Consider the following 13,201-nt stretch of genomic DNA (forward strand, 5'->3'; position numbering starts at 1 on the left):
CCCACATTTCCGGTGGCTAGCTACGTCCTGTGATGGGAATGCAGGTAGCCAGGAGTTTCCTCGGACTGTATCGGGAAGTGACAAGGCAGTGAACAAGAGTGTGGTTTGCAAAGACGCTTTTTGTGTTTGGTCAGAATCCCATTGTCTCTCTCTCTCTCTCTCTCTCGCTCCATTCTATTTATACTTTGCCACAGTGCTCACTGCCTCTTAATGTCACAGAACAGGTCTGATGGAAAAGGCTAAGGAAATGAAATTACTTTGGGGAAGAAATGACCTGACCTGTTTATAAATAACTCAGGTTTCATTGATCTTTTAGCTGTTCCGTTGGCAGAGTTTCCAATGTCATTGCTTCAGTAATGTAGACAATACTTGGGCATTGTTTTATTCTCAGTTACTGGGAAATGGACAGCACCAGCTGCCATTCTATCTTTAGCTCATTAGAGCACCCTCCCATTGTTGTCCTGCACTTCAAACAATAGCCACATGCATTAGGGGTTGAAGATTGCTGGCCTTACAAGAACATTTCACATTGAAATGCAGCTTAGAGACAATAGGTTGCTTTTCATGCCCTCGATCAAGCTGGTATTTACACAAAGGAGAGTTCAGAATGCAGGAGCTTTTGCTTGTTTGTCCTTTGCATTACTGGCCACTCAAAGATCCAGCTCCCTGTGGATTGATACGAAACCTCTCCTGCAAAAATAGCACAATTGTTTTGGCTTTATTTAGCTAGAGTCAAACATGATGTCATCCTCTCCAGTTATGTGATCAATCTAATGAATTTATTACCAAATCCATAAAGACCCAAATATCTTCAGCTTTAATATACAATAATATAACAGTGTTAGCTGAAAGCTCAGAGAAATGGCCTTTGCTAAAGTCTATCCCCTGCAGCATGGTGAATAAGCAGGGGCTTGGTTTTTTTTTTTGCCAGTCTATGCATTTCCCTTCATTGGATGTTTTGGCTGGGAAATGCATCCTCTGCGGTGTGTGTGTTACTGTTTGAAAGAAGGAATCAGGAGCATGGCCCAGCAAGAGACACCCGTCAGCTCCCGCGTCAGATGCCTTTGCAGAATTTGGCAATGTCTTTGGGGAACAATTTGATCAAATGGTTGTGCTCTGTGTGTGTGATCAGTGTCAGGGGCGTTTCTGGGGTGTGTGTGTGTTGTCAGTGGGGTTATCTATATGTGCTGCGGGGTGCATGTGAACGTGGCAAAGCTCACACAAACACATCAGGCTGTGGTGTTTAAGACAAGCAGGGTCATGTGACAGCTACTCATTTCTTCCCTATTGTTGCGGGCACTGTATTGAGCTTCCATTGTCTGAGCACTCGGCAGCCCTTGAAAGGGGACGCTGCATCCCAGGGTCAGGCAGCCTGGCTTCGAAGGCTCTTTAACAGACAGAGGAGAGGTTAACCAGCACAATGTGCTTTTTTTAACACTTTGCCGGATGCTATTTTTAGTGAATAAAGATAATGTCACAGTTGCTGTTGTTCATCTTTTGTTGCAGATACGTGCCAAATACTTACCATGTCTGCCATATTTGTTTATCATTTAACCTTCCCTGAGCTATTCTGCAGCCCGCAGCGGGTGTAATGGAGATTAGGGGCTGGGTTCATTAGCAGATCCCTCCCAGGAGCCCAGGATTACAGTGCAAATGGTTTCAGTCCCGGGGGTGGGGGAACAAAAAAGGGAAGCTGGAGTTTTCGGTACAAAAGCTGCTTTGCCATTTTGATCAAACATGGGCCAGGGGCAGTTCAGATGGGCTCTGCATGTGTTAAAGGTACTTACGGGGGAGGGGAGGGGGAGAGGGAGTGGATGGGGCCCTCTCTTACTATATTAGGGTGGAGAGAGAAGGCTGGAAGTGAGGGGTTTTAAGATACAAAGTTGGGTGAAGGACTCTGCCTCGTCCTTGCATTGTATTCGGGTCTGAGCGCCCCTGTTTTTCTGGCAGACTCGCAGGGGGAAGGGCAATCTGATGGAACCGTGACATCACGAGCAGCAAGGAAGTGAAAGTGATGAACTGGGAGGAGATTGCCTGGGTCACACAGTTTAAAACTCGCCTATTTGTTCCTTAATTCTAATTCCTAACGAACACCAGGAAGAGAAGCGCTTTGTGAAAGACTCGGACATCTCCCCCACCTCCCCTTCAATGGAGGGCTAGGAAAGCTCCTTCCAAAGACTCCTCCAGCAAAGGCAGGGGAGGGTGTCGGGATAGTCCTGATAGTTCTACAATAAAAAATAACAGGACAAAAAACCCTTAAACCCCCCCTCTCTTCTCTGCCAAGACACAGCAAACCAGGGCCCTGCACCGGTGCTTTGTACCGTTTGCAGGTCACCGTTAAATTATAGGCCTGATTCTCACGGATGCTGAGGGCCCTTTACATCATTCTGGTAGTGGAAAGGGGATGTCGAGAGGGCACAGAGGCCACTTGCCCTGCCAGAGGGGTGTAAAGAGGCCCGGTTCTAGGATCCTTAGCAGCCCTGCAAGCAGAGGACGTTTGTGGTGAAAGTAGCAGGGGGGCTCTTCATGAGCAGCTTCACTCTCCTGCTAGCAAACCTGGGCGCCCGAGCAAGGAACCTGACGTGCAAGGCCAGCATGCTTCAGGGGCTGCAGCCACAAAGGCATCCCGGCCCAGAGCCCCTCTGAGGGAACCACGGTGGGGATATTGCTGCCTGTTCTGGCCTCCTCAGCCCAGCAAGCTGTCTGCAAGCCCCGGGGGTTTCGTGAAAAGCTGCACTTGTTCAGGGGTGGGGCGGGGTGTAGGGAGAGCGCTCAGTGCATCTCCACTGGGTTACAGATTGCAGAGGTGAACCCCAGGAGGGCGTGGGATAGTGTAGGGGCACAGAACTAAGGAAATACAGAGGAAGACGTGGAGGGGCCCAGCTGAGAACCCAAAGGGGGGCAAATAACTCCTTGATCCTGGGACTTCTGCCAACCCCCAAGAGGCTGGTGTAGGCAGCGCTCCAGCCAGCACAGCCTCTCTGGCTCCCAAGTCCTAGCTGGCGGGTCAAGTCAGAGAGCCACAGTATTGCAAAGAATTACTTTTCTGTCTGACAATCTCTCCAGAGAGACAAGGTGGGGGAGGTGATGTCTTTTACTGGATCAACTTCTGCTGGGGAGAGAGACCAGCTCTTGAGCCACACACAGCTCTTCTGCAGGTCTGAAGAAGCTGGTCCAATAAAAGATATGATCTCCCCATCTTGTCTCGCCAATATTCTGGGACCAGAACGGCTACACCTCCACTGTAGCTGTCCCTGTGGCTGAGACAGGGGCATATCTGTCTGGGCAGGGCAGGTAGGGGCGTGATGGGACTGGAGCAGCTCATCGCAGACAATTTAACAGGCAAACCTGGGAGGTTCACTTCCCATGAGCCCCACAAACTCCATTGCTGCCTCTCTGCATCATTGAACCAGGGGTCGGGCTGGAGGCCCAGCAAGAGCTAGCTCCCCCTATGAGCTATGCTGCACCAGCTCCCCTCGTGCAGCTGCTGCTGCCTGCTCTCACTTTCCTTCAGGGGAGTTGCAGCAGCTCACAGATTCCAGGAGAAGACCTCATTGCCAGGGAGCGTCGTGCGTCCTTACAAGGTGAATTGCCCCAATGGTAGCTACTGTCATCAGGAAACAATGGGTTGCCCCTGGGGACAGAGTGTAAATCGCTCATGCCTCCTTGGGGAGGTTGTCGAGCTGTGAATGTACAATCACTTGGCTACCATGGGACCTTCAGAGACTCCCGCAGCCCCCAGCTCACACCCTGCCCATCAGGGAGCCTAGAGAGATGTTCCATCCCTGGGTGAATCTTTACACACACCTCCGTGCAGGGTGCTGTCCTATATATATATATATATATCTGTCCCTTCGATGCACTCTGGCTCTGGCACTCACTGCAAGACTTAGCGACGTTCATTCTGACAAGGAGTGATGGGGGGACCACTGGTTCTTTTTCATTCACAGACTCAGCAGCTCTGGAACTGGGTAAAAATTCAGGCCCAGAGGCCAAGAACTGACAAACTGCACACACGCCAGGCAAACTGCAGGTGGGTAGCAGGGGCACTGGGCACTGCACGCACAGAGAAGCTGGAGGTAGCTGGAGCCTGGCCCTAGGAAGGAGACTGTGCTGACTGTGCAGGCTGAATGCTCGGCAGGTTGCAGGGTGTCTTTCGGGGGGTGAGGAGAGGCAGCTACAGGTCCTGTGGCTACAACACCAGACTAGGGCTGAGGCCAGATGGGTTCAATGCCTGGATCTACCACAGAGGTTCTCAAACTGTGGTCTTGTGGACCACTAGTGGTCCACAGGCTCTATTCAGGTGGTCCGTGGATAGTTCCCTCTAAGGTGCACGCCTGAGCGGCTGCACATGAGAAAATGAAGGACCACCCACCTAATTAGTGGAGCCATCCAGGCCTGGCTCCACTAATTAGATGCGTGGACCCTGGAGAATACGCACACGTAAGGTGAGGTGGTGGCCTTGGGGGGAATAGGGGGTAGGTGGGAGGGGGCAGTGGGGTGAGAAGAGGGGGTGGGGGGAATTTGAGACGTGCAGGGCTGCAGCGGACAGAGAAAGAGGCGACTTTCCTCAGCTCCAGGGCTGTGGCTGCTGGGGAGAGATGGCCTTCCTTCCCAGCCCCAGCTCAGGGGCTGCTGCGGCAGGGGAGAGAGGGCACATCCATCACAGTAGAAAGGTCAGACTACTGATATTAAAATATGAGTTGTGCGCTTTTATTTGTAGAACAAAAAATGTTAATTATTATTACATTTTTTTTCATATAGCGCTTTTATCCAAAGCGCTTTACAATAGTTAGCTAACGGTACAAACAACATTTGGAAAGATCAGTAAGTGGTCCGCCGAGACCCTCAGACATTTTCAAGTGGTCCACGAAAAAAGAAAGTTTGAGAACCACTGATCTACCACACCTGCCCTTTGTGGTCTTGGGAAAATCCCTTCAGCTCGCTGGCCTCAGCTCCCCTTCTCTGTAACAGGAGGAAGATCTGCCTGGATTGCTTCAACTGTAAATTCCTCATGGCAGGGACCGTCTCTTCCTACTTGTCTGTACAGAGCTTAGCTCGATGGGTCCCTGATCTCAACGCTATCACTTGAATCTCTGGGCTTTGCTGAACACACTTCTATTTGGTCTAAACGTATCTAAGTGCTGTGAGTTAAGCAGAGCGGTGACGTGAGGTGGAACTGTAAACTGGGGTGGATCTGCTTCTTTGGAAGCAGCGAATCTGTGAATGCTGCAAGTGTCCAGTGGCATAGGGGCTGGGCACTGCTGGGAGAAGCTTGGAGGGGTCGAGGGTTGGGGTGTGCCAGTCATTGACCCACAGAGTAACAGCGAGGCCTGCAGGGTCTAGAGGGCAGTGCTTGTGTTGCTGTGGCTGATGGAGTTGGGGAGCTGACCCCTGGCAGGCACAGCCAAGACTTCCTCGTGCTAGGGTGGAAGGTAGCAAGGTGCCTCACAGCCCTGGGTACCCCAGGAAGTGTCACACCAGTCACAGCTCAGACAACTGTACCTATATTCCCCCTCTGTGGTACACGAGGGCCCCCACTTCTAGGCTCCTGGCTCCCAGCTGTCACCTCTCCTGGAGGGAGACACGTGTCTCTCTCCCTCCTGAGCGGGATGGTCCCACACTACGCAGTTCCCTGCCTGCACTGTGATATCCCTCAGCAAGCCAGCACCTGCAGTTTGCTCACTCTTCAGAGGCTATGAACAGAGAAACTGCCCAGCTACAAGTCACCACACAGGCCTTCCTAAGCCAGCACAGTTATTCTTAAGGGACAGCATTACAGAAAAAACACATTAAAACAATACAAGAACCTACATGCATGCTAGAAAGCTTTCCAGCGGTCACCCCTCGACCCCAACCTCGGGTTCTGGCTGGTGATCAGTCCTGCATACCCCACACAGGTGGTTGTTGGTGGTTACAAGCTTTAGCTCAGAACAAGAACAATCAGGAACAGTTCGTTTTTCCCTTCTACACAGCTTGGGCCTTTCATCTTGTCCTCACGGACAGGTTCCAGGAACAGGCAATCAGCTCTCTGCTCAGGGCACAACCCCCAAAGGGTCCGGAGGTGGAATTATGCATTCACCTCCCCCAGCTATTTCCTAGGAAACTCATTTAACTTTGTCCCAAAAGTTCCCTCTTGTCTGGCATATCGTTTAAAATAGTTCTTTGAAGCTCCCACACTTCCCAGGGTTTAAACTGGCCATGTCCCCTCTAGGGAAGTTACAGCCAATCCCACAATAGTACGTGAACTTTGCATTTAATATAATGGATTCCAGATATCTTTACACGTCAGTCAGTCAGGTTTGTCAAGGGTCCTACAGGGAATTGCCCTGTTGTTACAATGCCCTTCACCCAAGAGCAGCCCTCCTGCATTGGCAATGTTTGTCTGAAGGCAATGGGTATTGGTTGCCCAGGATTGGTGGGTACAAAGAGTCATTTGTATCACATGACAGTGCCCACTAAAATCCTCCCCGGAGCCACACGCTGACCCTCCTCTAAGAGACCGGCTAGTCCCCCAGAGCAGCCATGCGCCTCATGCTGCTCCCTTCTAGCGACCTCTGTGCAGTGGTTGGGATCTTCCACACTGTGGAAGTTTTTGATCCTTTGTCAGCTTCAGCCATCTGGAAGGGGCCTGGACCCCTGCATGGCGACTGGAGGGCAGAGAGAAAGCGAGAGCTGACCACTGCTGCTCTCCTCCCCCCGCACATCAAGGGTGGATTGGATCCTCGCTGCTTTCCATGAGGAGTACAAGGGCAGGGACTGTGCCTGGGTTTATAAATCCCTCCACTTCCCAGAACACAGCACCAGAATTGCAAAGTCAGGGCGAGGACGTGCCATTACTGTCGGCTTGGTGTGTCTGGCCAGGATTCTCTTCACCTTGGATGAGGGCCCCCAATCAGGGAGTACTGGGGGCTTTAGTTTCTTATTTATGAAAACACCTAAGCAAGCTGGACGGTTCTGTCCACTCCAGCAAGTGTCCCCCTGCTCTGTGCAAGGGCTGTCCCTGCCCAAACTCAGGAAAACACGCCAGGCAATGCTAGGCACCAAACCTGGGGGGGTCAAGCTGCTTGTTAGCTTTCTATACCCCATGGGATCTCTTTGTCTGCTCTGCTCACTTCTGAGGCCTTTGACATGGTCACCATATCAGTGAGGATGGAGCCAAAACTATATATAGCCTCTCCGTCTAGCCAGCCTCCATGGAGATTACACAGATTAGGGACTTTCTCCACAGAGAGGAGCTGTTTGGGGCCAATATCCCCCTTTAGTTAACTGTCTTCCAACCAACCAGAGAGGCTCTGGGCTCCGAGGGCAGGTGGAAAGGCCCTGACTTGGGGAGGAAAGGCTTGGCATTGCCAACAGCTGACCTTGTGCTCAGATTTATCATTGCCTAGCTTTGAGCAGTGGATGACGCAGCATTCCTGCAGCCCCTGGAGAGAGCCACTGGAACTGCCTCGATGGACTCTGGCGTGGGTCTTACCAGCCCGCTGGAACGGACACGTCTGGCTGGAGTGACAGCACTTGGCTACTTCCCCTGCTCAACCTCTCCCCCCGCCTCCCTTCACACTAGTATGGGATGAGTTTCAAGCCCACTGAAAGTCAAGAACACAGACACCGAGAGGGCTTCACAGCTGGACTCCGCGCTCAGCATGAGAGAGTTCAGGCTGAGTCCTGTGGAACCCCTTGCTGCACCGCGCAATGTCCAGGCTGGCTGACAAGGCCCCTGTCGGGAAGCCAGCAGCAAGCAGGATGCCGGACTGAGGCTGCAGGGCGCCGGGCCCTCGTGGGGAAGTGGAAGGGGGTCTGTGGCCCTTGCTCTGCAGTGCTCCTCTCAGGGGAATGGTCACTTGCACCGACGGGGCATGGCAGAGCCCGGCTCTGAGTGGCCCAGTGCCCTGCCGGAGCACGGGCGTGAATGCTCTCATTCTCCATCCCAGGGGGTGGAAACCAGAGAGATGCAGGGATGTGAGCAGCCACTGAGCAAGACAGGGCCAGAGGTAGGCTCTGCTTGTGCCAGGGGCTACACTGGTTGCTCAGCAGAGGTGCCAGCTCAGCTGCTGGCAGTCAGGGGAGCTTAAAGCCACCCCGGGCAGCATCTCCCCTTCCCACGCCAGGGTCCCCTCCAAGTGGTGAGAGGCCCGGGCACTGCACCAAGCACACCATTCACACAGTTCAGCTCAGACAGCCGCTCTCTCTGCCCTCACGGACTCCTGAGAAGCAGCATCTCTGCTTGCTGTCTTTGCACAGTTGCTGCGTCTCCCCTCAGCCCTCCTGCCCCACCCTCCAAGCTCCTCCTTGCAACCACGGCATTACTAGTAAAGCACAGATGACATTCAAAATGATGGGATGCCTCTGGCGCTTCCTTTGCACTAAGACCCAGTATGATGGTGAGGACGAAAACACAGCACTGGACCCTCAGCTGGATCCCTCCATCAGTCCCTGCCAGCCTTTCTCCAAGGTGCCCCATCTTCCATTTCTAGCACACTGATCCTCTCTGCTCTGCGCTTGTTGGAGGATCCCATGCCTAGAGCATGTGTCAGACACTATGTTAGTACCCAGCACCCATACAGCGCACATCACAGAAGGCCAGTACACCCATGTGTTGTTCTACCCCTGCCAGGCTTTCCTCCCTTTCCTAAAGGAGGTAACAACTTGGGTGTTTTTGTCATCCCTGACTTCCCTGCTGGGCCCTGCCCTGCTCCCCAGCCAGTTATCACCAGCCCCATGGGGAAGTGATGCATCCAACAGCTGTAAACCACAAGTTCCTCAGAAATGCCAGCATGTGGCTGAACCAGCCAGAGAGGAGAGTGTGTTTGTTCCCTCCCAAGGAGCACTTGCTCCAGCACAGCCGGCCAAACTGCTCTGAACAAGATTACAGCAGAGGCTCTCAACCTTTCTAGACAACTGTACCCCTTTCTGGAGTCTGATTTGTATTGCGTACCCCCAAGTTTCACCTTACTTAGAAACGACTTGCTTACAAAATTGGACCTAAAAATACAAAAGTGTCCCAGCGCACTATTACTGAAACATTGCTGACTTCCTCATTTTTACCATATAATTATAAAATAAATCAATTGGAATATAAATATTGCACTTACATTTCAGTGTATAGTACATAGAACAGAATAAACAAGTCACTGTCTGTATGAAATTTTAGTTTGTACTGACTGCGCTGGTGTTTCTTCTGTAGCCTGTTGTAAAACTAGGCAAATATCTGGATGGGTGAATGTATCCCCTGGAACACCTCTGTGTAATCCCAGGAGTGCGCATACCCCTGGTTGAGAACTGCTGAATTACAGTATACAAACCAAATCTAGCAGAGGATTTCCCCTGGTGAGTTATACTGGACTCTGTATCTGAGCCGGAGAGGGGGGCTTCGCCAGGCTGCCCACCATCACTGCTCTAGGCTTTGGCAATGCTTTGGTGGAGAATACAAACATCTCTCAGGCTCCAGCCATATCTGCCTGCTAGTGGAACGGCTGCCACCTGCGCATCCTGCCCTTGCTAACAGCTTTGTTTGTTGCAGGTCATCGGGGCACTAAGGCGAGGATAGGGTGAGGGGCAGACACACGGACTCCCAGACGGACAAACGTAATGAGAGGGGCCTTGCGAGCCAGCTGCAGAGCATTCTCCAGCTGAGAGCTCTGGGGCGTGGTGGCCTGTCAGCCTCTCAGGGTGGGTCAATGAAGAAGGCCAGCCCTGTTGGTAGGGAAAAAAATAAGCCCTGACTTCAGGCTGCAGGAGGCAGGGATCAGCGTGTGATCATCTCCTCCACTGCTTCCAGCCTCTGCCTGGAAATGACATCCTGATGAGTGCCCCCCAAAGACAGGCAGCCATAGCCAGCACCCAGCAGGGAGGGTTCCCCACCACCCCAGAGGCCTGAGATCCCAGGCTGAATCACGGGAGCCATTTTCAGCATGGATGGTGACGGTGCCCAGGATAATGAGCCTGGGGAGTCCCAGAGCAGCCCAGATTAGTACTCAGCTCAGACAGGGGCCTGGGGCCAGGGAGGTGGCCTGTACAGCAGCACCATGCCTAACTTGCCCCGTCCCCAGACACACACCCATAGGACATGCGCATGTGAATCGTGTCTTGGAGATGGGCACTGCTTGTCCCTGAGGACAGACATAAAAAGCACAGCTACGCTTGCTCCCCGTTCACACCAGGCCTAAGAGCTGGAGACAACGATGCCAGACCCAGACCCCAGCTCTCCAAAACATAAGCCCAGACAAGAGCCTCACTCGTAATTAAATCACAGACCTGGAGGTACTGAATACTTTGCAGTGAGCTACATGAATACCAGTGGGATGGTGGCCCACCATACACTCATGCTAGTAATATAGGAACGGCCATACTGGGTCAGACCAAAAGTCCATTTAGTCCAGGATACTGTCTTCTGACAATGGCCAATGCCAGGTGCCCCAGAGGGAATGAACAGAACAGGTAATCATCAAGTGATCCATCCCCTGTCGCCCATTTCCAGCTTCTGGCAAACAGAGGCTAGGGACACCCTCCCTGTCAATCCTGGCTATTAACCATGGATGGACCTATCCTCCATGAATTTATCTAGTTCTTTTTTGAACCCTATTATAGTCTTGACCTTCACAACGTCCTCTGGCAAGGAGTTCCACAGGTTGACTCTGTGTTGTGTGAAGAAATACTTCCTTTTGTTTCAGAGTAGCAGCCGTGTTAGTCTGTATCCGCAAAAAGAACAGGAGTACTTGTGGCACTTTAGCGACTAACAGATTTATTTGAGCATAAGCTTTCATGAGCTACAGCTCCGATGAAGTGAGCTGTAGCTCACGAAAGCTTATGCTCAAATAAATTTGTTAGTCTCTAAGGTGCCACAAGTAAGTCCTCCTTTCCTTTTGTTTGTTTTAAACCTGCTGCCTGTTAATTTCATTTAGTGACCCCTAGTTCTTGTGTTATGAGGAGTAAATAACACTTCCTTATTTACTTTCTCCACACCCGTCATGATTTTATAGACCTTTGTCATATCCCCACTTAGTCTCTTTTCCAAGCTGAAAAGTCCCAGCCTTATTAATCTCTCTTCATACGGAAGCTGTTCCATACCCCTAATCATTTTTGTTGCCCTTTTTTGAATTTTTCCAATTCCAATATATCTTTTTTTGAGATGGAGCGATCACATCTGCACGCAGTATTCAAGATGTGGGCGTACCATGGATTTCTATAGAGGCAATATGATATTTTCTGTCTTATTATCTAGCCCTTTCTTAATGATTCCCAACATTCTGTTTATTTTTGTGACTGCCCCACTGCACATTGAGTGGATGTTTTCAGAGAATATCCACAATGACTCCAGGATCTTTGTGGTAACAGTTAATTTAGACCATATCATTTTATATGTATAGTTGGGATTATGTTTTCCAATGTGCATTGCTTTGCATTTATCAGTGTTGCATTTCATCAGCCAATTTGTTGCCCAGTCACCCAGTTTTGTGAGATCCTTTTGTAGCTCTTTGCAGTCTGCTTGGGACTTAACTATCCTGAGTAGTTTTGTAACATCTGCAAATTTTGCCACCTCACTGTTTACCCCTTTTTCCAGATCATTTATGAACATGTTGAATAGGACTGAGCCCAGTACAGACCCCTGGGGGACACCACTATTTACCTCTCTCCATTCTGAAAACTGATAATTTATTCCTACCCTTTGTTTCCTAACTTTTAACCAGTTACCAATCCATGAATGGGCCTTCCCTCTTATCTTAACAAACTGTGATTACTGCTGACATGAGCAGCACTGAACCAGTAATTCAGCAGTGAAGTCTCCAGGTCAATTTCCAGTCCCAGAGTCAACTGGTTCCCCGGACTAGTGTATTGCTGATGGAATACTGGCTTTGTGCACTGCCATCTAGTGGAAGCAGAGTTCATGGCCATGCAATGAGCTTACCCTACCGCTTCTCTGGGGTTGATAGGCTAAAAGATGCTTCACCTGATGATCGGAACATATGGGCCAGCAGATAACAGAAATGATGGTCAGATTTCAAAACATTCCTCCCTCTGCCCACCCCAGATACCAGTTGGTGCCTACAACAGCATTGGCCTCTCTTGTGTGTTAACAACAGTGACTTTAACTAGGAATGGAAATACCGTTTTAAAAGTTTACTGTTTAAACAATGTAAAATATTTCGTTTAAACGGTTAACCGATTAAAGGGCCGGCCGGCCGGCTGGCGTGGCTACGGCTGCTGTGGCTGGGGCCACTCTGGCTGGAGCGGGGCTGCTGGGATCGGTGGGCTGGCCGGCGTGGGGCTGCTGGGGCCAGCCAGCTGGCCAACCTGGGGGTTAACGGTTAAGGCAGGTTAACCAGTAAGACTAATGCTTACCAGTTAACATTTTACATCCCTAACTTTAACACTGAATTCTTCCAGCCCCCAGTTCCAAAAGGACTCTGGGGACCTGGACGAAAATCAAACAGTCTTGTCACCACAAGCCACATCTCCCCAGCGCCTGCTCAGAGAGTGATAGAGCTGGCAAGGTGCTCCCCACCATGCCAGGCGCTGAACCTGCTGCCGCTGCGCACTCCCAAACCTGCTGGCCACGGAGTTGAGCAAGGACCTCCTTGCCACACCAAATGCCCTGTCACTGCATTGCCCCGGGCCCCTGCTGCCTAGGGGGAGTGAGGGGCTGACTGAGGGGCTTCCCCTCGCCCTGCTGTCAGAGGTGGGCACTTAGCCAACCAGCCGTTACCCAGGCTTTGGGACTACATCTGAATGGGTGCTCATTTGACTATGCAGATGTGGAAAATGGTGGGCCACTTCCTGGCCAGCAGGAGCTGGGAGTGCTGCAGCAGCTGAGCCATGGGTGGTCTGAGAGCCTGCGGCGTGGTGTCCTCAGCCAGGGAGGTGGGAGCTCCTCACTCCTCAGGCAGCAGTAGGAGCACTGCAGAAGCTACACGCTCAGCTTCTCCTGGGCTGGGAGAAGCTTGTTTCCTGGACCAGTGCGGGGCCTACCTCCATTTTATGGGTAAGGAAACTGAGGCACAGAAAGGTCCCTGAGGTGCCCTGCTGCCCTCGCTGTCCAATGCACCATGGCCTTGTCCCCTCCCCCCTTTCCAGGAAGGAGAGTGCTATTGTGCCTGGCCCTTGTGCAGTGAGCATAAAGAGGGCTGGGGTGGGCCTTTCCCCCTCTGCGCACCCACACAGGAGCTAGACACCACCTGGCCCCTCGCATCGTTCCTGAGGC

The sequence above is a fragment of the Caretta caretta genome, chromosome 13 (genome assembly GCF_965140235.1).
Source record: "Caretta caretta isolate rCarCar2 chromosome 13, rCarCar1.hap1, whole genome shotgun sequence".
Classification (NCBI taxonomy): domain Eukaryota; kingdom Metazoa; phylum Chordata; order Testudines; family Cheloniidae; genus Caretta; species Caretta caretta.